The sequence below is a fragment of the Macrotis lagotis genome, chromosome 5, assembly GCF_037893015.1.
Source record: "Macrotis lagotis isolate mMagLag1 chromosome 5, bilby.v1.9.chrom.fasta, whole genome shotgun sequence".
In the NCBI taxonomy this organism is placed as follows: domain Eukaryota; kingdom Metazoa; phylum Chordata; class Mammalia; order Peramelemorphia; family Peramelidae; genus Macrotis; species Macrotis lagotis.
In genome coordinates, this window is record NC_133662.1 from 172,145,897 (window position 1) to 172,171,717 (window position 25,821).

General features: G+C 34.3%; 1 long non-coding RNA gene across 2 annotated transcripts in view; it reads right to left on the reverse strand.

Moving 5' to 3' along the window:
• Window positions 1-25,821, reverse strand: part of LOC141489968 (uncharacterized) — a 209,365-nt gene that overhangs the window by 173,741 nt on the left and 9,803 nt on the right. The window lies entirely within an intron of this gene.

The window sequence follows — 25,821 nt, forward strand, 5'->3', positions numbered from 1 at the left end:
CCATAGTAATCATGTATCATAACGTGTTTAGCCAATCCCCAACTGATGGGCATCCCCTCAATTTCCATTTCTTGGTCTCAACAAAAAGAGCTACTGTGAATATTTTGGAACATGTAGGACTTTTCCCTTTTTAAAATAATTTCTTCTGGCTATAGACCTAGAATTGGAATTGCTGGGTCAAAGGATATGAACAGTTTTTATTGCTCTTTGAGCATAGTTCCATATTGCTCTCCAAAAAAGATTGGATCCATACACAGGTAATTACCATTTCTAGTGCCTCTCAATTTTGTTTAAAAAGTATATCATTTTTGCATGAGCTGATGCTGAGTGAGATGAGCAGAACCGGAAAAACACTGTATACCCTAACAGCAACATGGGAGTGATGTTCAACCTTGAAGGACTCGCTCATTCCATCAGTGCAACAATCGGGCACAATTTTGGGCTGTCTGCAAAAGGAGAGTGCCATCTAAAGATTTGGTACAAAAAAAAATCAGTCAGAGGAACAGGTTGGGATTATAATATGCAGAAACAAAAGTATCTAGGACCCTAGGATTTCATAACCATAAAGATTTCAGCTTCTGGGATAAGGACATACTAGTTGGCAAAAACTGCCATTGTCTGATCTTGCTATCTCTTAGACTTCTTGTCTCTTCCTTAAGGATATGATTTCTCTCTCATCACACTCAATTTGGATCAATGTACAACATGGAAACAAAGTAAAAACTGACAGATTGCTTTCCATGGGGGGGGGGGAAGGAAGGAAGATTGGGGGGAAAATTATAAAACTCAAATAATATCTTTAATAAAAAGTATATACTTTATATATAATATATAAGCATTAGTCTTCTGTATAGTTTGTATACAATCTCATTTCTTGCTTCTGAATCTTATTTTCCAATATCTTTTTCACTGTCTTATCCTAGTTTTATTCTTCCAATGAAGTCAGAGGCATTTGTATTATCTACAAACGTTGACCCTATTTCATTCTTTATATCTGATTCATATTTTCCAAGAAATTTCTTGCCTCATTCATTTATCCCTACCATTTCATTGAAATTATTGGATAGCCACATATTTAATTTTGAGAGTGCTATAAATTTCTTTGTAGTATTTTCCTACTTCTTCATTCTGTTTCTTTTTTTAAAAAAATAAAAAACTTAAATGCATATATTTTGCTATCACTTAAATTCATGTATTATCCCTACTCCATGAAAGATCTCTTGTAACAAAGTAAAAAGCAACCTCATCAGAAAGCAATGTGACTACATACTATGTCAAGTTGTTTGCCATCTCCATGAGGAAAGGCAGAGAGGGAACGAATTTGCAACCTAAAGTTTTAATAAATGAATGTTAATAATTACTTTTTTTGTTTTTGTAAGGCAATGGGGTTAAGTGACTTGCCCAAAGTCACACATCTAGGTAATTATTAAGTGTCTGAGGTTAGATTTGAACTCAGATTGTCCTGACTCCAGGGCTGGTGCTCTATCCACTGTGCCACCTAGCTGTCCCTAAAAATTACTTTTTACATGGAACTAGGGAAAATATTTTTTGAAAAGATGAGAGATAGTACATGTGACATTCACATCTCATAATCTCTCTAGTTATTTTTAATGAACTAAACTATTTTATTTCCCTTTCACCTATATTCAATTGGAAATTCTAAAAGAAAGTCAAATTTCTTGTAATAAATATGCATATCAAGAATAAAAAGTCCTCATTTAGCCTTTCTCATTGATATATTTTATATATGTAATATATGTGAATCCATATGCACAGTATTTTATATGTATGTGTACATGTATATAAATTTAAATAGTATTGTTATTGAATGATTTTTCTATGGGCTCTGCTTTTTTCATTTCTTATCAGTTAATAAAAAATCTTCAAAATTATTTTTATAATGTTCATATTATGGTCTAAGTTGTTTTTCTGAAACATACATCATTCTGCCTCAAGTCACAAAAAATAAAAATAAATGTATCTTTTTATAATGATAAATAATATTTATATATCTAAAACCAAGAGTTGCCATTGTATATAATGGAGATAAATTAGAATCCTTTCCAATAATTCAGGAGTGAAACAAGAATGTCCAATGTCACCACTTCCATTTGACACAGAACTAGCAGAGCTGCAATAAGATAAGAAAAAGGAAATTGGGAGAATAAGTACATGTAGGGAAGAAAAAACAATCACTTTTTGCAGGTAATATAATGTTGTGCTTAAGGAATCCTAAAAAAGTCCTTAAACAGGGCTTTAGAAAAACAATAATTTCAATAAACTCGCAGAATAGAAAATAGATCCACCTCAATCATAAGCTAGTCTATATAATATTAATAAAATTCAGAATCAATACAAAGAAAAATTTCGTATAAAATTACTACAGAATATATAAAATATTTTGTAATCTAAAAACATTACACCTAAGATTTACATAAACACAAATATGTACTACTTACAAAAATAAAGATATGTAAATAATTGGGAAAACATTAGATGTTCATGGGTAAGACAAGTCAATATAATAAAAATGACAATATTACCAAAATTAATTTATTTATTCAACACCATGACAAACTACCAAAAGATCATTTTGTAGAACTGGAAAATATAATTAAACTCATAGGTAGAACAAAAGGTCAATAATCACAAAGGAAATAGGGAAAAGGAATGGGAACAAAGGGGGCCTACTAATGCTAGATATAAAACTATACTACAAAACAATAATTCTAGAAATGATTTGGTACAAAAAAATCAATCAGAGGAACAGGTTAGGATTATAAAATGCAGAAACAAAAGTATCTAGGACCCTAGGATTTCATAACCATAAAGACTTCAGCTGCTGGGATAAGGACATACCAGTTGGCAAAAACTGTCAGGAAATTTGGACAGCAGTATGGCAGAAATTAGTTTTAGACTACTGCTTCATGAATCTTATAGAAAAAAAATCTCCAAATAAATATGTGACCTCAATACAAAAGGTTACATTTTAGAGGAACATAGGGGAAAATGCACATGATATCTATGGCAAGACCAGGAGTTCACTTTTGGAGATGAGTAGTAAAAGAATCTTCTTTCCCTCCTCCCTCTCCTCCCTCTCCTTCCCTCCCACTCCTCTCCCTTCCTTTCTGGTCTTTCTGTCTCTCTGTCTCTCTGTCTCTCTGTCTCTCTCTGTCTCTCTGTCTCTGTCTCTCTGTCTCTCTCTCTCTCTCTCTCTCTCTCTCTCTCTCTCTCTCTCTCTCTCTCTCTCTCCCCTCTCTGTTTCTGTATCTCTGTCTCTCTGTCTTGCTCTCCCCTGCCCACTCTTGATGTGTGCATCTATCTCTGGGTCTATATCTCTGTCTCTCTTCCATGTCTATGTCTTTCTATCTTTGTCTCTGTCTCAGTCTTTCCTTCTGTCTCTCTCCACCATTGGAGAATAATTTGAGGAATATCAAAAGGTCCCACTTCTCAGATCCCACATGGGGGGAAAAACACAAAAATAGCAAATCAAATTGATAAGACTTTCCTCAAAGATCATATTAGCCATTTTTCCTGCTCCTCTTTAGACCCTCTTTGGGCTTCCCTAATCTCCTTTGAGTCCTGTTCTCATCTCTCAAATCTATTCCCTCAATGAATCCTTAGCAATAATGTAGTGTGTCTGGCTCAGGAATCTTGGGAGCATTTCCCCAAATCTATGGGCTCAACCTGATGGCACAATATTACATATCATAACCCTCAAAGGTTGTTTTGTTGGTTTGAGGTCCCACCATTAAGGAAATGCCTTGAAATCATCTTTGCCTACAATGAGACCAAAACTATGAAATTCATTCAAAAATCCCTTTGGACAAATTTCCCTCCCACAAAGTGAAACCCATTTCCATTGCTTCAGAGTTGCAATTTTTCCACAAATAGGGCCAAAATCACAGATGAACACAATGTCGAATCCTCCCGAATTTGATGTACTATAATGTTTGCCATTTTAAAAGAGTCACTTCTTCGTCTGCTGCACAGTAAATAACCCATTTGTTTCACTCAACTCACTTCCCATAATAAAGGACTCATGTAAATTCAGCAGGAGCTCTGTCATCCCTAGGTGATGAGTTGGCATTGGAGAATTTATCTCTACCATCTACCAGTATTAAAAGCTGGCGCTGCGCTTTTTAGCACAGACAAAACAGTAGGAAAGTTGCCGTTCTAGCTTGTGAATTCATCAGGAGCTGACTTCATGAAATCTTAATGAACAGATTCAAGCAAGGGCTGGATACATCTCCTCATTCAGGCAAACAAAAATACATTAATGCAACATTAAGTCCAAGAGTATATAAACTCGCAGAAGCTGGGAATTTAAGAGTCTCAGGTAACTTAAATGTTATCCTCTTGTGCATCTGTGTTTGTATAAATATATGTGAACACATACATATCTCTATTATAAAATTATAATTCAGTAAATGATTATATAACTTTGGAGAATGTGACATTCAGCATTATAGACTAATAGCCACAGGTCAAAGGCTGCCCTTGAACCTCCCTAGACAGATTCTGTCAACAAGGGAGAATTTGACCCACTATTTTAGTAAAAGTGACTAAGGGCAGAATTTAATCCTAAATATGGAGATACAGATATATGGCATGCTGGAAGGAGTCCAATTTATCACGTTTTTTTTAATGGAACCTCAAATGCATTCTCTATGCTAATACCACCTAATTCCCATTTCCTCTTCTATGCTAGTAGTTCGTAAAGTGTGGTCTATAGCCCACTAATGGTTTTCATGGGTTCTGAGTGTGGCCCACTAGCTCATCCAAAATGCAAAGACAGGATATGCTGGTATATAAATAAGGCTTCTGACTAGCATAAGGTGAAAAGAGAAGGTGGGGGTAGGGGCAAGAAACTATTTATTCTGAAGGCCTTCAGTGGTAGAAATTATCATGCTAAAACTGGAATGTTGAAGATCCTAATAAGCTTTTCCTTCATATTATCAATGCCATACCCACTCAAAACTCCATTATTATAAAAGAATTTCAAAAGTGGAAGAGACCAGATAGTCCAATTCAGACAGGAATCTCCTCAATACTCTCTCTCTTAAATACTCAGCCTCTGAAATCTTTCAATGATGGGTAATGCATTATTCTTAGAGCCAACTGATTTTACTTTGGGACAGGTCTCACTGTAAGGAAATTTTACTTAAATCAAGTGAAATTTTTCTTTCTGTAACTTTCTACTTCTGGGAATAAATAAAAGAAAAAAAATCTCTCTTTCATGTGACATCTCTTCAAATATTTGAAAATAGCTATCCTCTTCCCTAAACTACTATTTGAGCCCTCTTTTATCCACAATAAGCATTCTTATTTTCATATTGAAGGGATCTTATATCAACTTGCCATGCTGGTCACCATGCTTTGGAAACTCTCAAGTTTGTTCACGTCCTTTCTAAAATGTGATACCTAGAACTGAAAATAATACTCTAGATATGGTCCACCTAGGCAGAATATAACAACTATAAACTTCCTTGTTTGGGAACCTGTACCTCTATTAATACAGACTATTTGAGTGAGTAATGTTGGCTGCCATGGAAATCCATTTTGAGTTTGGTACACTAAAATCCTCAGGAGATTTTTCACATACTCTTGTTTTAGTCATGCATCCTTGCTCCATTACATATTTATATGGTTAGGTAGAGGGTTGTTTTTTTTCAATACTATTAAACTCTACCTTATTAAATCCAGACCATCAATCAAGCCTGTTGGCATATTTTCAGAAGCCAATTTTGTTATCCACCATATTAGCCAGCTATCCCAGCTTTGTGTCAACTAAAACTTGTATAGGCAAACCATCCGTGACAGGGACTGGTAAATAATGGCCATGGATCAAATGCTTAAAAAACATTTTTAGCTCATTGGCCATACAAAAAATTGGTAATGGGTCTGATTTGGACCTTAGGTCATAGTTTTCTGAACTTTGACATCATCATCCCTAGCAATGATAAAATTATTAAACAAAAGTAGGTCAAAAAGAGATCCCTGGGTTGCTCTCTCCCACATTAATATCAGTTTATTAATTTCTGCTCTTCAAATATAATTATTCAATCTGCCTTGGACTAACTTGATGTTTCTTGGCCATATTGCCTGCTGAGATGCAGGTACATTATTATCAGTTGCCTATATACCATTTGAGTTTGCACAGAGCGCCTTTCATATAATATTTTACTTGAACCTCATAATAGTCCTTATAAGGAAGGAACTATATGTATGACTAGTCCTGTTTTGTAGAAGGTAAATTAACTGGGAGTGAGAGATTAAATAACTTCCCCAGGGTCACAGCTAACGATTCAGAAGTAGGACTTGAATGTGTCTTCCCACGTCTAGCTAGTCCATATTTATTAGTCCAATCCACTGATCAAAAAAGAAAATGAAGTTATTCTTATCTGGCCTGCTTGTTAGTTCTCTTTAATGACCCATTATCACATCCTTTTCTAAAGTATTCCTAAATCATTCCTTCAATAAAATAATCCAGTAGTTGATATGAAAATTGATGTCAACCTCACCAGTTTTTAATCTGTGGAATCTACATGAGTCTTTTGAAAACCAATATATTATCTACCCTTCTGTATTACTATGATTCTTTTTTTCTATTCTCCATGGATTTTCAAAAATCACTAGATGGAAATTACATGCATGATGCAGACTTTTTTTGGAAGACGGTCCCCCCCCAAATCCTGGATTGTAATTTATCTGGATTTAGCAATTTGAATTCATTCAAGTGAACTGGAGTTTTTCTTATCATCTCCTCACTTCAGCTGAAGAGCTAAAAGTCCCTTGAAAGGATTTTATTTTCATTGGCAAATGGCATCATATTAGGGAAAGTAGCCTGTCTGGCCTGTTCTGTCTGGCATCTAAAATAGACAAAAGACAAATAGAACATCATGTGACAGCGTATTGTTATTGTAAAAATTACTCTAGACAAAACCCCTAGAAATCACTGCAGCATGCATCTATGGGAACTCAAAAGAAACAAAACATTAATAGGGAACAGAAGTCCTAAAATTACATTGACCATTGATAACAAGTTTTTTTCTTCCAATACTGGATGTGCACAAAGGGACCATTGTTTGGTACAGGTGTACCACACTCCACACTTGGCACCACTTTCTTCTCCAGTTGACCCTACCAGAGCCATCCTAAGAGTGTCAGTATATAAAATATTTTTCATAGTAAATAGTTCTGCAGGCACAGCTCAATGGAATGTGGATTAACAATAGAACTAAGAGAAAGAAAGAAAGAAATTCCAAATGAAATGAGAGAGAGAGAGAGAGAGAATTTTGTTGTGGAAAGTTTGTTGGGAATTGGTATTAGAAGACCTGAATTTGTATTCTAACTCTGATGTTCACTAGCAAGATGACCCTGAACAAGTCACTTCTGTTCTTAGTCTCAATTATTTCATCTGTAAAATGGAGATGAAAATACTGCACTTTCCCACCTTACAAGATTCTTATGAAGGAAGATTTTGTAAAAGTGAGACTTCTCTGACTATGTATCATCATCATTTTGTTACAATTATTATTATATCTCACTATAATTTATATTACTTACTAATCTGTTAACAGTACATAATGAAAATCATGCAATGCCCATTAAAGATATATATATAATTTTTAATTTTAAAAATTTAATTTAAAGAAATTACAAATTAAGAAAAAATTAAGGAAATTAAGGGAAAAACATTGTCATGTACACAGTAAAACATGAGAGGATTCATATTATAAAGCAAATTTTCGATGTCAAGAAATCCTATATAATAAGTGCAACACATTGTGATCAAAATTGTCCATCCTTTCACTAAATATATTAACCTGAAAAATAATGCTAAGGTCATATGATTGTCATATATATACATATATATATATATATAATATTTATTATAAGATATATGAAGGAATCATATGTTCATGTCACTAAATTTAAACATTTATAGATGTAAACATTATGAAATTCAACAGGTTATTTAAGAATGATATGGGGGATTTGAATCTTATTTGTTTACACTGATTTGCACATGCCATCAAATAAATATGTTAGCTCTAATATTGTTTGTTTTACATTATTTTTGACACACCAGTAGTATGACATGATAACCAAAAAAAAGAATAAAAAAGTTACTTTAAGCTTAGTCTACATTAAGGAGTTTAATGCCTATGTCAGAGGAGGTGATAGAGCTGCTACCATGTTCAGATCACCTTTGCAAGATGGTGTTTGGTTCCAGATGCCACATTTTGGTCTGTTAGTTAATCAAACAATTTATTAAGCCTTTTCGGAGGGGGAGGATATTGAAAATGAGCTTAAAAGAAAGAAGACTGGAAAGCTTGGGGGACTGAAGACTATGATATAAGAATTATTTAAAAGAATTGACAATAAAAAGAAGAAGAATTATGGACATTTCTTAGCAGTCTTCATGGATTTAAAGATCTGTCACATGGAACAAGAATTAGAAATATTCTCTTTTGGCAACCAGAAACAAAACAGGTAGATTTAGACTTGATATAAGGAAAGCCTGAACAATTAGCATTATTGAGGGATAGGAGGGGGTCACCATTACTTAATTTTGTCAGGTAAAAGCTAGATGATCCTTGCTCTTGAATAAGACGTTCCTGTTCGGGAACAAATGTTAATAAAAGCTTCCAAAGTCTCTTCTAATTAAGGATTTGTGATGATTTTCATGATACAATTTATAATTTAGTTTCCATAAATTTAATGATTACCTAACAGTCCATGATTCCCAGTTAACCAGAATTATACTGGGTGAATCTTTACTTTGATAAATGTTTCTCTTTGGTTCAAAGCTGCCTCTCATCATTCAGGGAGCTACTGGTGTGTTAATTATCCAGAGAAAGAAATTTAAGTGACAAGTTTAGTGTCTGAGTCAGTCACCAAGTGGCACTCTACCTGTGGTACCCTCATAAGCTTCTATAGCCACTGAGGTGCATGGGCAAGGAAGGAAATGCCATTTTCTAACTGGCTGCAGTATCCCTACCAGCCAGTAGAGGGTGATAAAACCTTCAAAACTTAGCATCCTATCCCAGACAGACTTGACTTGCAAGTAAGATTTTATATTATGTATTGTGACAGATTTTATATTATGCATTATTATAGTATTAATAAGTAATGCAAATTTTATAATGAAACATGATAATTACAATCACAATAACTTACATATGAATGGAGCTCTCATTTCTACAAAGCTCTTCACAAGAATCCTATGATTCTCAAAATGTATTAATATCCCCATTTTACAGATGAAGAAACTGATACTTAGCATAGAAGTGACTTGTTCAAGGCTACATAATTTCCTTCTAACCCCTTTCTTTTCAAGTTCAATTTAGCTTTGGAGATGAAATGATATATCAATGAAAAATTAAAATGTAAACTGTTCTGACTATATTTGCCATAGAGCCTTCATCCCTTCAAGGATTCCAATCTCACAATGCTCATAAATTAAAACAAATATTAAGTTATCATGTGGTATATTATAAATAAAATAGTTTTTAAAGGAAAATAGACCAAACTCAGTTATGGAGAGACAGAAACCATTAACTGTCTTCTTCAACCAGTCCTTCTTGCTCCCTCCCAGGTCCCTGCAGGTGCAGAAAAGGGAATTTTGACCTTCATACACACACACATATAGTTACACACAAACATACAAACACACAAAAGCAACATCATGAAAAGCAACAGAGAAGGAATATTCAATTTATATCTTAGTCTTGCTTCCCAAAAGAGGAAAATTGAGAAATTACTTGATCCACACTTTCCTGAAAATTTCTGTTCACCAAGCTAGCTGCTAGATTTTGATTGATTTTGGATGATTTTTTCAGCCTCAGATAAAAACGCCCTTTCTATGATTCCTTTCTCAGAGAAGTTAGAGGCAAATACATTTCCAGTGGAAGGTCTCAGAAATTTTGCCTATCTAGATTTCATAGAATCATTCTGGGCCCTAGGAGAGATTCAGAGCATTAGCAAATAAAGTTAAAAAGGCAAAAAAAAACACCTATAAGTAAAGGGTAAATTGTTAAGAAAGATAGAAAAGAACCAGATTATAAATAGCTTTAAATAGGGGATAGGGAGGACAGGACACTGTGTTAAGCACTTTACAAATTTCATATCATTTGTTTTTTTTTTATTTGATCCTAGCAGTAATACAAAGCCATTGCATTTTATTTTATTTTATTAAGTGGTTGACATTGTGAGACCTGTGTTTTATGAAAATAGCTCTGGTCATTGAGCTGAGAAGTGTAAAACTTTATCTTTAAGAAACAAAAGACTTGTCTATTTGTCTTTTTGGATCTTGTCGGCTGCCACAGGATGGTGCTGACATCCTGAAGGGGGAAGATTCCAATGCTTTATGGAGGTCTTTAGCATAACTAATAAGCTAGAAAAGTCCTGAACCTTAATAGTGCCTCTATACCTCTAAAAAATCTCAAATAAGTAACATCCTGAGTTGATGGACCAAAACTGAGAAAGCTTTATCATTCCTGATCCTACCTTCTGATTTATGCAATTCTATAAATATTCTTCTCCAAAATTCTACCTTGGGTCTGATTTCTAGCCAGGCCTCCATGTATGCATGACTGCAAGCCTAGAGAACTAATAAAAACATATGCTAACCTAGTATCATTTGTTCTTTCTGAAGACCAAATTCTGGAGGCAACACATGCTGGTGTAATTCTATTTGTTCTCTCTTAAGACCAAAATTCTTTAAGGTTAACAGTAAATACTGTAGTGAGAAGAAATTTGAGATGTTTGTGTTAATTTGAAGGCTATTGCAATAATTCAGTCACAGGTGATAGTTTTGTGAATAGAGAAAAGGGGGCATATTGGAGAGATATTGTGAAGATAGAAATGCTTGATTTGTCAATGGATTGGATAGGTAGGATGAGTGACAGTAAGGCATCTAGGGTGACATTGAGGTTGTGATCCTGAGTGACCAGGAGGATGATTGTGCCTTAACCAGGAAAAGGAGCTAAGATTAGGGAGTTGGGATCTTAGGGGGCAGCTAAGTGGTACAGAGGATAGAGTATCAGGCCTGGATTCAGGAAAACCCCTTCTTCTTAAGTTCAAATCTGATTCTTTGTAGCTGCACATCCTTGGGCAAGTTATTTAATCCTGTTTCCCTTAGTTTTGTTATCTATAAAATGAACTGGAGAAAGAAATAGCAAACCATTTCAGTCCATTTGCCAAGAAAATAGGTTGCAAAAGGTTCAACACAAAAAATAAGATGACTAAACAACAACAAAACAAAGGGGATCCTAGTGGTGTAATCAAATAAAAAAGACAAGGGGGATAAAGAAATTTCAGGGGGTGCATAAAGAAGGCTGGTCATAGAAGTCTAGTCTTATGAGAAAGAGGTGAAGGGATGAGATAAAAAAAGAAAATATTTGAATTGAGAAGAGGGAGCTCTAAGCACATAATTTCATTTTTTTTCAGTGAAATAAGAGAAGACTGGGAGAAGAGGTGCCTAATTGGGCCTTGAAGAGATTCAAAAATGTTAAGAATAGTTTGTGAAGAAAATGGTATAATAAAATTAGCTTGGAAGTAGATTGCCTTGCTGCAGTGAGGACCTAGTTAAGATTTGAAAACATAAAGTAGTAAGAGACCCATTTGGCATGATTTTTCTTCAACATCATAGAGCAAAATGTGGATAGGAGCTTGGGAAACAGAATATTCCATTCTGCTTGGCAAGAAAACAAGGGGACAAGAAATTCAAAAGTAGAGAATAGTGAAGAGCAGTAGTATCAAACCAAACTAGCATATATAAAAAAAAATACCTGAGGACTACATATTGCTTTAAAAAGCTATGTATTAGCATCATCTATGTTTTGTTATATATTTTTAAATATTTCTTAATTACATTTTAATCTATTTCCCTGAGAATGTTCTGAGAATGGGGTCAGCAGAATGTTCTACATTTTGGTGTAGAGAATATAGATATTAGAAAGGACAGAACAGCCTTTTTGTTAGACATACTCTGAATATAATTTATTTAGTCACTTCTGTGTCTCAGACTGTTTTAAGCACTTTACAAATATTGTATCATTTCTTCTTCAACAACCCTATGAAGTAGGTGTTCTTATGATCTCATTTTTATAAATGAAGGAACTGAGATAGAGATTATATGACTTGCACACAGTTGTGCTTCCCTGATTTTTTATTATTAACAAAGAAATCATTTCACAAAAATTTCGAAATGACCCCCAAAATGCAAATGTGTGTAACATTTTCCTTAGCATATATAATATTTAAAATATTCAATCAATTGAATAAAGGGTTTTTTAATTTTTTTTCAATTTAAGCACATCACGATAACAATAAAGATAAAACCACTGTTTCAATTATCATCTTGGAGAATCTCGCTAACATTGACTTAACCTAGGAAATCTCCATATAAATACCAGCTGACTCATGCTACTTTCAGCAAAGATTTAATATCCGAAAGCAACAGAAAGATTACAGATCACTAAGGCTTCATTACCTTTACAAAATATCCTACAGGGTATTTACTTGTATACTATGAAATATTATCATAAAACTAAATATCACTTGTCAAAACAAATAAGTAAATTCCACAAGGCATTATTGCCTCAATATCAATTGCATCCCTTTTACAAGACGGCTAATTCATAAGACTGGGATTATTCATAATGGCACAACTCTTCATCAATGTAAATTGGTTAAATAGCATTAACATGAATTCATCAATGCAGATATTTAAATGAGATTATTGATCTTTCACCACAAATGCAAGATTTTGATCTCATCATTATTTGGTAAATGCACCATCAACATAATTTATTTTTTCTTTCTTTCCCTCTTTTAATAGGTTTTTTTTAAACTGCAAATTTAGATCCAGAAGATAAAGAAAAAGTAAGTCATCTATACCAATGATTCTCGACCCGTAGGCTAGGAACCTCTGGAGAGTCTTGGAGTTATTGCATCTCATTAAAATGACTCCATATAATAAACAAGCATAACTTCTGTAGACTGAATAAAAATTATAATTCAGATGTCTTACTATATTTCAAATGAATGTTGCTACTTCTGTGATCAAAGAAATACCAATTCATTTAAAAGATTTGTTGAATTCATGAGGTTTTCCCCCTACCAAGATGGATTTTTCTCAGTTAGCAAATATGAATACCACATGGAGGTAGTTAAATAGTTTTTACATTAACATGAGATTTTGAAAAGGTTTTGAAAAAGGTTCATCTAGACTATGTCAAACATTGAGAAAAAAAAGCAAAAATTGACTAATTATCCAGATGTTTTCAGATAGCCATGAGCTTGGCACTGAAAATAAAACATCTCAATGACTCATTAAATGTTTCACTTTTAATTCAAATGTTTTTGACTAATCTCAACTTAGCCTAAATACAGTATGCAGACTTTGGTAAAATGAATAAAGTCTGCTTCCACACATTAGATTGGACTGCTTTGTAATGACCTGACATTATTAGAAAAGTATTATTTATCACCATTAAATACAATAGAGAAGTTTGGATCAGGTTTATGTTTGAGAGGAAAATGACAAGTTTCATTTCAGACATGTTGAATTTAAACTGCTGTTCGGAACCAGGGCTAACTTAGTTCAGTCTAGTGTTTTGGATTCAGGGTTAAAATGCAATGAGATACTCAATGGATCACAAAAGCAATAAAAACAACTTTAATAATAGCAAGATTTTAAAAGATACAATGAAAACACTACTCCTTTTCACCTATACATACACCACTATATTTGGTAAAGCTAGGTTAGAAAGATAACCCTGCGAAATAAAGGCAATTCAACATTTTAGTCTTGCAAAGTATTTTTATAATTTTATTTAATTTTATGCTCCCAACAGCCCTAGTGTGGATAACCACATTTAAGAGGATAATATGAGAAAACTCAGTCAGACATTAAGTGACTTTATCAGGATCACAAAGCTAGTAAGCATCCAATACAGGTCTTCCTGATTCTAGATCTAGCCCTATATCTACTGCATCACCTAGTTGCCTCAAAAACCAGTCAAGATTCCAGAACACTGGTGTAAATCAAACAATGTGCCACATTTTTGATGGTGAAGTTTGCCTCCAAAATAGCATTTTTAAAGACCTTTCTAAATTATTCTAAACTATTCTGCGATCATTAGCAAGACTAGGGGAAGAATTTAATAAAAATAACAATAAGATAAACAATATGAAAGATTATTTTAAAAGCATAATTCAAATAATGAGGATAATGTCAGAGTAGATAAGAGCAGGTTTATTGAAGCAAAAGCAGCCACAATAACCTGGAACCTCATCAGGAATATGAGAAGCACAGCACAATGCATTCACAACACCTCTAAGTCCATCACCAATACCCTCCACAACTCTGGGCCATCTATAGGAAGGGGCTAACAGATCAGAAACCTATTGCATGAAACCTGTCCAGAGCCTGAATTGATACTGGGATTCTTCTTGTGCTATACTGACTTATTCTTGTCCAGAAAAATCTTTCCCTCCCCGAGAGTCTCACAAATCTTAGTAGAGCTGTCCTTTTCTGCTCTGGAGTTTAACTAAAGATCAAGGTTTCCCTTCTCCTATAGGTAAATTTCTTTCACCCTTATGTATAAAGAAAGTTTAATGCAAAAAATCTCCAAATAATTTCATTTTTGATCCTCCCCCCAAACTCTTTCTAGGAAGAAGTTGCCTAAATTATCTTATTGATTAGGGAACACCTAATCAGTTTCCTCTTGGAAGCGGAAACCTCAATGAGTCTTCTCACAAAATGATGAAAGAAGGACTAGGATTATATCTAAAAGTAATCCATTTTTATCAAGCAAACTTTTCTGGAAGTTGGATATAAGAAACTGCTAAACCTCTATCTTTGTTCCTTCTTGGAATAATACTGATTTACCAAAAAATATAGACTCTGAGAAATGGGAAATCCATTCCTATTGATAAAGGGTATGATGGCAAAGATGATGTTTTAAAAGACCGTTCCAGTGTTCAGTGCTATCAGATGACTGAGGATAGTAGAGAAGATGGAAAATCCAGGGAACATGATAGACATTGGTCTTATTTCAGATCTTTTTTTGTGGGAAAACTAGCATTCTTATCAGAGGGTCTACTGGGGACAGGGGGAATAGGAAGAAAGCAACATAGATAATAAAGAAATTATCTAAGTGAGATTTGAGGTTGATGTTATGGTGGTAAACTTGACTGACATTACATTGTTACAACCTGAATATTATCATTTTTCTTCTTTTCCTGACACAGAATAGAGTACCAATATAATCAATTTAGCAATGAGAGGCAGGTCTAGAAACATGTAGGATCATGGTGAACTAATCTTACTAAGAGGGACATTTCAATTTGCAGAACTATCATTGAGCAGAATCCTTCATTCCGTCAGTCACAACAGAATAGCATCTTGGTTCCTATGTCCAGATTAATGACGTAGCCAATCTCCAATGTTTATTTTCAAAAGAGCTTCAACCTAATTATTCACTTCAGTGAAGGGCCTTTAATGCTCCTGATGGGCACTAACATGCTTGACCAACAACTGCATATGGTAGAAAGCATCAACAAAATTCCTCTGTTATTCCTGACCTCAAAGTGGAGAGTATTTAATTGTCTATTTCTGATGTCTCTGCACCTCTGACCACTCAACAAGACATGTCACTACCCAGGAATCAATATAATTATAATTTGTCTGCCCCTTTCTCAAGGCTCTTTCTCATGACAGATGTGAAACTCATTGCTTGGCCCACTGAATAGACCAATCCATCAGTGTGTCCCTTATTACTAAATTGATTGCTGAAGTCCACTTGCATATCTCTCTCTCATCATAAGAAGAGTAATCAGAGAATCAGGAAAACAGTGCTCCTCAAAAGTCTCTTTTGGGGGATGGGATAGAGTGGGACTAGTAGTGAAGGTAAAGCATTAGGCCTGCAAATGGAAGACTCTAGTCTCCAGCAAAGTCTCAATCTGCTTAAAAAAATACCCTGGCTAAGCATGATATGACATGCATCATTTCTACTTAATAATGGAAGAGCACTCCTGGGCTCTATCCTTCTTGTTAGAGGGATCATCTTGTATCAGTCAATTCAGAATGAGCAATTATGGATGAAGGGTAGTGGTATGTCCCTATGTCATTCATTCAAAAGCAACTAGGGCTCAAAATAGATATAGTGAATGACTGCTTTAGGGAGCTTACAGTTCCCGATTTATCTGGCCACTTCTTTGTACCTGCCAAAGATGCCATTCATACTGCTGCTGATGGACAGAATCACCCCAAAACACAGGATCATAAGTATACAATGATGAAAGACTGCTAAATAGCCTATACTAGTTCTTCCAAGGCCATTTTTTATACTAGGCTTCACTCAAAAAGAGGTAGATTCATAAGTGACTTAGATGATGGGGGCCATTAAACTATACAAGTGAGGATGCCCATTTATGTGAATAGCCCTAATTACTGTCCTATTCCTGCTGCCCCACACCAGTTACTCTACCCTACCCTATATGATGGTCCAGTAGGAAAGTCTACAAATCTGATACCATTCAGGTAAAATTCCAGTCAAAAAAAGTGAAATTTAATTACATTGAAGTAGTCACAGGGTTTTAGGGAGCTGTGGAGAGAAGTCATAGGAGGTTGCTCTTTCAGATTTTTAACCCTTCCCAGATAGTCTTGCAATAGGAAATCAGCTGTGGAAGACATTTATCTTTGTATATAGAAATCTCCATTTTACTCACCTAAAAAAGGACAAAAGACAATCCTAATATGAGAACTCTAAGAAGTTTAGTTGAAAGCAAGTTCTTCAAGCTGATGGAACTCAGCAACTGATAAAAAAAAAAAACCTCTGAATTTCCACTATTAGACTATACCAGATTCCTTAACCATTGTTCTAATTATTCATTATATTGCTATTTAAATTTGTCTTCTAACCCTCTAAGTTCTTAATGCTGGAAGTCCACTAACCTTCTGTGTCCCCTATGGAGGAAGACATTTCTCTTGATGGGGGAGTTGTAGTAGTAACTTGGGAGGGGAATCAGAGGATAAACTGGAGATTTTCTTACCATCAGATTGATCCCAAACCTCATTATCACTCCTGCTCTTGGCATCTTCATTTTTAGCCCTAATCTCAGCATGGTTTAACACATTCTCCATTGAAACCTCTGGGTTAGAAAACATACTTCCCATCAGTAACCTATCAGTCTCCACCCTAATTAACAATGCTCTTTTCACCTGTGCTGTTGTTACTAGATCTTAGAGGCATTCCTTTTTCTTCAAGGTATGATCCTTAAAAATCAAAAACTCATTCTGATTATTGAACCCACAAATAAAATCTGCCCTCATTTTCTCTGTGTTGGTGATTCAGCTTTTCTAAAATCCTTAAGTAAAAAAGAGAAAAAGGACACAGTTTTTCAATGCCTTACTTTATCTACCTCATTCCTTAAATGTCCATCACCCTACTTCTACAGGGTCAGGGAGACCTCCTACCTCACATTGAGAAAGCTCCCATAAATCCCATCAGTGCTGCACAGCCAGAAGATAACAATGACATCTTACAATTGATCAGTAAAGCACCCAGAGCTTACTTCCAGACCACCATTCCCTTATTTTAATAATGAATTTAACTATGAGGTTCTTTTTTTAGAAATATTTTATTTATTTTGAGTTTTACAATTTTTCTCCCATTCTTGCTTCCCTCCCCCCACCCCCAAAGAAGGCTGTCTGTTAGTCTTTATATTGTTTCCATGGTTTACATTTATCTCAGTTGAATGTGATGAGAGAGAAATTATATCCTTAAGGAAGAAAAATAAAGTATAAGAGATAGCAAAATTACATAATAAGATAACTTTTTTTCCTAAATTGAAGGTAATAGTCTTTGTTCAAACCACACAATTCTTTCTCTGGATACACATGGTATTCTCCATTACAGATACCCCCAAAATGGTCCCTGATTGTTCCACTGAAAGAATGATCAAGTCCACCCCCATGTTGCTGTTAGGGTGTACAACATTTTTCTGGTTCTGCTCATCTCACTCAGTAACAGTTAATGCAAATCCTTCCACACTTCCCTGAATTCCCATCCCTCCTGGTTTCTAATAGAACAACAATAGTGTTCCATGACATACATGACATACATATACCACAGTTTGTTAAGCCATTGCCCAACTGAAGGACATTCACTTAATCTATGAAATTCTTTCAAATGACATCATCCATTTACACCAAATATTCTCAGGCCAAACTCAGAACAGCCTATTATTGATTTAGAATCAGAATTAGAATGCAATAAAATATAATTTTAAAAACTAACTAAAATGAAAAGAATACAATTCCTGCTTAAATCCAAATAGGATAGTGGTAGATCCCTATGTCATTTATTCAATAGTAACTATGGCTCAACAAGCAACTACATTTCAAAATGGATATAGTGAATGACTACTTTGGGAACCTACAGTTCTAGGTTTATCTGGGTACTTCTTAGTACCTACCAAAGACTCCATTTATATTTGAGTTTATGGACAGAGAAGCTCCAAAACACAGGATCATAAGTACACAATGAGAAAAGACTGCTAAACAGACATTTACTAGTTCTTCTGGGTTTGTTTGTTTTTTATGCTAGCCTTTACTAAAAAGAGATAGATTTACATGGTCATTCAGTTTCCAAATTCACCATACCAATTGGTATTTCTAAATAGAAAAGTGTGCTCAGAAGGTAATGGAAATGATTCTAAAAACTTGTGACATGAACTACATTTTTTAAGCATCAGGTGGCAGAGCCAAATCACCTCCCTATCCTCTTCAATGTGGAGTCCAATTTTCACAAGTATGTGCCACCTCTAAGAGATCCCAAGGAAATGTTCAGAGGGAGCTGTCCAAAAGAAAGTTGGGGACATGACAAAGAGTACAAAACAAGATATATAGATTTAGGAATCATAGAAGTGATAATTAAGTCAATGAGATCTGACTATCTCACCAGGAGAAAAAGTGGAACAAGAAGATGAAGCCCTAGCGTAGAACCTTGGAGGCACTCATACTTTATAGATAGATGGATGGTAATGCAATAAAGCATATTAAGGAGGACAAATCAGACGTCAGGAAGGAATTCCAAGAGAGAGAAGTCTGAGGAGCCAACAGTGTCAAAAGCTATGAAGAAATCAAGTAAGATAAGGAAATAGAAGAGACCACTATACTTAATTAAGATCATTATAACCCAATTAAGAAAGCATTTTTATAAAGTGGTAGAATAAGAATTCATATTGCTATTGGTTGAAAATTGTGTAAAAGGAGAGCAAAAAGAGGCAATCAGCATAGACAATTCTTTTTTTTATGAATATGACTCTGAAAAAGGAAAAGAAAGGATAACTTTGGAAGATAATAGGGTCAACTAGAGGTTTAAGGATGAGAAATCCTGGACATATTTGTAGGCATTAGGGAGGGAACTAATGGCTAAAAATATATTGAAGATGAGAGGAAAAGATCAAGGGAAAGCTCCCAAATGAGACAGGAAAAGATTCAATCAAAGGTATGAGTAGAGGCATTGACCTTGACAAGGAGAAGGGCCACCTCACATTCAAAGACCATCAAGGGAAAAGAGAATGAGGGACTTAAATCATCAGTCAGGCAAACTTGTTTGTGTTAAATAAACATAACCTGAATCTATGATCTAATCTCAATCCAGATACCCATAAGACCAGAAGCAATTCATTTTATTTCTCTCAGTCTCAGTTTCATCATTTATTAGTTGAAGAGGTTAGAACAGATGATCTCAAAACTTTTTTTCTGCTCTCATTGTAAAGAATCTATAATTCTAATTATATTATACTTATAAGGTGAAATAATTGTTTTAAAAATGATAATGTTTTGAATTTATTGTCTTTCTAGCTTCTAATTTCCAAAGCTATTTTAATGACCAGAAGTCCTTATCTTAGGGAGCTAGTTTTAAGTCAAATTTAGGCTTCTAATTTGCATTAATAATGGCTTTGTTTGGAAGACTTTATCATGATTATATGTCCTTATTGAATTGATGCCATGGACTTCATTTCTCAGTCCTTTTGCAACATTTAATTCATTTGGAATATAGAGTAGTTTTTGAACTGAAGTGATCATGCACCCACTGATTAATTTTATATTAGTGATTCCCAGCACATCCTTAACATACAATATAGGCATTTTAGTGTGGGGGGGAGGAAAGAAGAGAAATATACAGACTAGTATAGTTCATTGGAATATACTTCTATGGGAAGAGGAAACAGAAGATTTAGAACATAAATGAAATGGAATAACTGATCTGATCTACTCACTGGGTATAGGGAGAAATGAACAGAGTCTGTGAACATCTTTGAAATAAGGCTTTAGAATGAAATTTCAATTTGTTCTTTGAAATACCTTCACTTGAAAGCTTTTGAGATACTTTGGTGAAAAATGCCAAAGGAGTACAAAGTACAAAATGTCAAAGGCTCATGATTTTGTCAGATGGGAACCACCTCTGGTGACATGGAAGGCAATAACTTATAGTCTTAGAAAGCTGCCAGAAGCCCAGAGAGGTTGTGACTTGTCCATGGAAGCACAGTTAGAGGCAAGATACAGGCCCAAATATGCGTACTAGACTCCAAGAATATCACTCTATTCATTATTCCACACTGCCTCATAAAACCCAATGGTCACTTAGTAATTATTGTAATGAAACTCAAAAATACTCAAACATTCAAATGGAATTGTGATTTCATTAACATAGGCAGTCTCTCCAGTAATGTGACTATCAATGGATCCCTGCCTGCAATGAACTGTTCTGTGGATGTCCCCTCCAAAAGTTTACTACAAGGGTTTTTCAATGTACTCCAATGTGCCTTCTTCATTTTCCTTTGGCATTATAAAAATATCAGTGGAATACATGGACTGTCCTTTAGTTATTCCTCTTTCAACCTCATTTTCTTCATCTATAAAATGAGGGTTTGGGGCAGCTGGGTGGTGCAGTGGATAGAGCACTGACCCTGGAGTCAGGAGGACCTGAGTTCAAATTTGACCTCAGACACTTAATAATTACCTAGTTGTGTGACTTTGGGCCCTGCAAAACCTTAAAATAAAATAAAATAAAATGAGGGCTGGGTTGGTTGATCTTTCTGGTTGCTTTCTACACTATGATCACAATATTCTATGGTTTCTTATTTTTGCCATGTAACAATACACCTTTTTTTCCTACTAATACATTTAAATGACATATTTTACTTTACTTCTTAGAAAATCTTTGTTTGGAATATATTTCAGCCTGCTTTTGCCCACCATGCCTCATTGGATTGTCCTGTGGTTTGAGGTAAAGTATGGTGCAATGGGAAGTATGCTGAACTTGGGTCCACAAGACCTGAGTCCTTCTACCCACTACCAGTGTGACCTTGACACTTCACCTCCCACCTCCTCAGTTTTTTCATTTGCAAAAATAAGAGAATTTAATTAAATTATCTAAAAGTCTAAATCCTAGGACTATTACCTCAATTTTCGGTTTTTCAGATTTAAAAACTGTAATGCAGAAAACTAAAGGAAGTTCCACAAGATGCCAATGGAGTTTAATGACTTGTCCAAGGTAATATATCTAAGTAAGTATCAGGTGTTTGAGGTTGGATTTGAACTCAGGTTCTCCTGACTCCAAGGCTGGTGCTCTATCCACCATGTCACTTAGCTGCCCCACTAATATACTATTTGTAATGATCATAATCTTTAGATATATATCCTTCCACATATTTATTGTTTTTCTTCATCCTCTTTTCTACTGCAAACCAAACTTCCAGCAAGAGAACACAAGCTAGCATGTCTACCATGTGTCATTTTAGTTGCCTGGAAATAAATTCCCTGAGGAATGCCTTTCTCCCATTCTTTCATTTTATCAAGAAAAGGTAACTGAGTAGCCTTGCCATTCAATAACTTTGCCTCCATAATGAGGAAAGAGTTAACTTAATCTTCCTCTTGTCTATAGTGCCTGCTTCTTGTAACTATCAGGTCATTTCCCCTATATCAGACTGCTCAGCCTGGACCTCTCTGAAATTTTAATTAAAATTTTAGGAATGCAAGACTGGTTAAAAAAAAAAAGAGGAATGGAGGTGAAGGGTAATTCAAGAAAGGATAATATGTCTCTTTTATTCTAGGAGAAGTTAATTATCCTATAAAAAGAAAAAAATTCAGACTGGATCACTTACAAATACTAAAAAGGAATAAATAAAAATAATGCTGTTGCATTTTGGGTTGGGTGGAAGAAATATGAGGAAATGCTTAGAGGTATAAACAGAATTATAGAATGTGAAAGCATAATTGGGGGGAGCAAGGTAAGAGAGTTAAGTGACTTGCCCAAGGTCACACAGCAAGATAAGTGTCTGGGGTCAGATTTGAACTCAGGTCCTCTAAACTCCAGGGTTGGTGCTCTATTCACTGTGCCACCTAGTTGCCCCTGAAACATAAGATAATCTTCCCACTATGCTGTATTAGATGACAGGGTAAGGTTTTCACCGAAAAAGATTGTGGTAGATTTGACAATATTTTTGAAGTTATTCAGCCTGAAACAAATGATTCAGAAGGTTGCCTTGACTTCTTTAGATTGATATTAAAACAGAAGTCTTGGAGGCTTTCTTGATCCCCTCCAAATAATTGTTAGTGTTCCCTCTTCAAATAATCTATTTATTTAGTTTATCCCCTTTTAGAACATAAACTTTTTGAGGACACTTTTTCATTTCTATGCTTGTATCTCTATTACTTAGCAAAGTGTTTTCTGCATGATAAATATATTATAAATATTTAATGTATTGATTGAATGTAATTGAACTGAACTGAACAAGAGGAAATGATCTTAGATCACAGGAAGTGATATTTAGATGAATTAAGTTGGGGCCATTCTTATTCCTTTGCTTTTTAAGGCAAACAACTATGCTTGGTTGGCTAGCTGAATAGAAAACTTCTGAAATGAAATTGAGCAATCCCAAGCCAAGTGGAAGTATACTAAACCTATAAAGCAAGAAAACATTCTTCTTTGATATCCCTCATCCTACGTTGATGAGTTAATGGGTTCTACAGCTGTCAGAAGTTTTAAATGTTCAGGATTTGGAAAGAGAAAATCCCTACTAACCCTAATTTCTACCAATTTGTTCAATGGTAGGGAGAACTTGGGCCAAGGGGATTGATTGTTCTCCAAGGGGATTGATTCTTCAGTGCTACCACTGTTACTGAGAAAGTAGAATTACAGTCCCATGGACATTGAAAAAGTCTGATCAGTTCAATGATAAAGGAATGCCTATGCCAACAAAGCATCTTCCTTCCTTCCTTCCTTCCTTCCTTCCTTCCTTCCTTCCTTCCTTCCTTCCTTCCTTCCTTCCTTCCTTCCTTCCTTCCTTCTTCCATAATCATTGCACCATGCTAAGGACTGTAAAAATAAAAATTTTTTTTAAAGTATCTGTCCTTTAGGAGCTTATATTTTCCTGATCTGAAACAAGATATACACAAATGTGCTACTCAAATACATATACATGTCTAAATATACACGTGTGCATATATACATGCATATATATGTTTCTATATATTTAGATAGAGATATAAAATGGAGAGATAGATATAGAGAGACAATTTGGTAGCACAATCAGGGTCAGAAATTACTGAATTAAAATTCTATTTCACATACATCCTTATTATCTGAAATTGGGCAAATCACTTAACCTTTATCAGGAACAGTTTTATCATACATAAAATGGGAATAATAGCATTTATTTCATAGAAGGCTTCTGAGAATCAAATGAGATGACATATTCAAAGTGATTTGCTAGCCTTAAAATGATAAATGAACATGTATATATATTCACAATCAATCTTCAATTTTTGATAATGTACTTAGAAAATGGTGAGAAAGTAAAAGAAAATAGTGATGATACAGTAAATCTATGGGAAATAGGAGGTTATGTTCCCACAACCACAAAAATCTGAAAAAAAAATTTAAAGATTTTATTTATTTCAAGTTCCACAATCTTTCCCCCAATCTTACCTCCCTCCCCCTACACCCCACAGAAGACAATCTGTGAGTCTTTATATCCTTTCCGATCCAAATTGAATGTGATGAGAGAGAAACAATTACAGAACACTTCTCACACAATAAAATCAGATTTAAATAACTGGGCAAACATCAACTGCTCATGGATAGGTTGAACTAATATAATAAAAGTGACAATTCTATCTTGTCAAAAGCTTTTTCAGAATCTATTGATATAATCATATAATTTCTGATAGGTTTGTTGTTGATATAATTAATTATTAATTAATATTAATTTAGCAATTAACATTAATTAATACTATTAATTAATGAACTCCTGGAATAAATCCTACTTGGTCATAATGTATTATCCTAGTGATAATTTGTTGTAATCATTTTACTAAGATTTTGTTTAAGATTTTTACATCTATATTCATCAGGGAGATGGGTCTATAATTTTCTTTCTCTGTTTTAACTCTTCCTGGTTTAGGCATCAGCACCATACTGCTGTTATAGAAAGAGCCATATTTGTGTCGTAGAAAGAGTTAGGCAGAATTCCATTTTCCCCTATTTTTCCAAAGAGTTTATATAGAATTGAAACCAATTGTTCCCTAAATGTTTGGTAGAATTCACCTGTCAATCCATCAGGCCATGGAAATTTTTTTCTCAGGAAGCTCAATGATGCCTTGTTGAATTTCTTTTTCTGAGATAGGGTTGTTTGAGTATTTAATCTCCTTTTCATTTAATTTAACCTGGCAACTTATAGTTTTGCAAATATTTGTCCATTTCACATAGATTGTCAAATTTATTGGCATAAAATTGGGCAAAATAATTCCAAGTTATTACTTTAATTTCCTCCTCATTGGTGGTGAGTAAAATTTGAAATTTTTTTTACTAGAGGCTGCTGAAAACATACTTTTCTATATATAATTCTTTACAATGAAATACTAATTTTGATACTACATTCTTTTCCTAACAAAGTAGCCATAAAAATAACTCATAAAAAGCAGTACACAAGATAAAATTGGTAACATGCAAAACATTTTTTCTTGAAAATAATTTGCTAGAAGTATGTGACTTTTTGTGCTAACGTCTCATTTATTTCAGACAATATTCACTTTCCATAACATAGGAAATCTATAGTACCATAAATTATTTCCTCCTTTTGGAAGATATGATAAATTATTGATTCATTAATATAAAACTTATGACTGATAGTGACTGCAGACATTTAGGTATCAAGTTTCTCTAATATTATTTTCTCACTAAACCACATCACTGACTTTGGACTTAGAGGTCAAAAGACTTGTATTATACTCTGGAGGCATAATTGCAACATAAAATTTGATTTTTAAAGACCAACAATGAAAATATGCAATGAATACATAGAATATCAGTGTCCTGAGACCACTTTTCCTCACTTTATTTAATTTGTCTTTGGCTCCATTAAGGATTTATATTCAAAAACTTTCATGACCTGTGGTCTGTCTTTTGCTGATTAGTTTACCTTGATAGAGCTGATCAAAAGCCATTTTGTACATGACTCTTATTCCAGGTGTCTTTTCCCTTCCAAATTACCTTGTATTTTATGTATATATATTTAACAGAGACTTTTATATAATTGAAAAGAATCTTCTTGAGGTTAGAAACAGTTTCATTTTTGTCTTTAGATGCCCAGCATATAACATTTTATCAGTATTTTAAAAGCATTTATTTTTTGACTAATTAATTGGTCAATTGTGATATATAAAGTAACAGTCCCTAACTTAATCAATTTTCAAAACCTACCCACTTCAAAAGGACCCAACAGAACTTG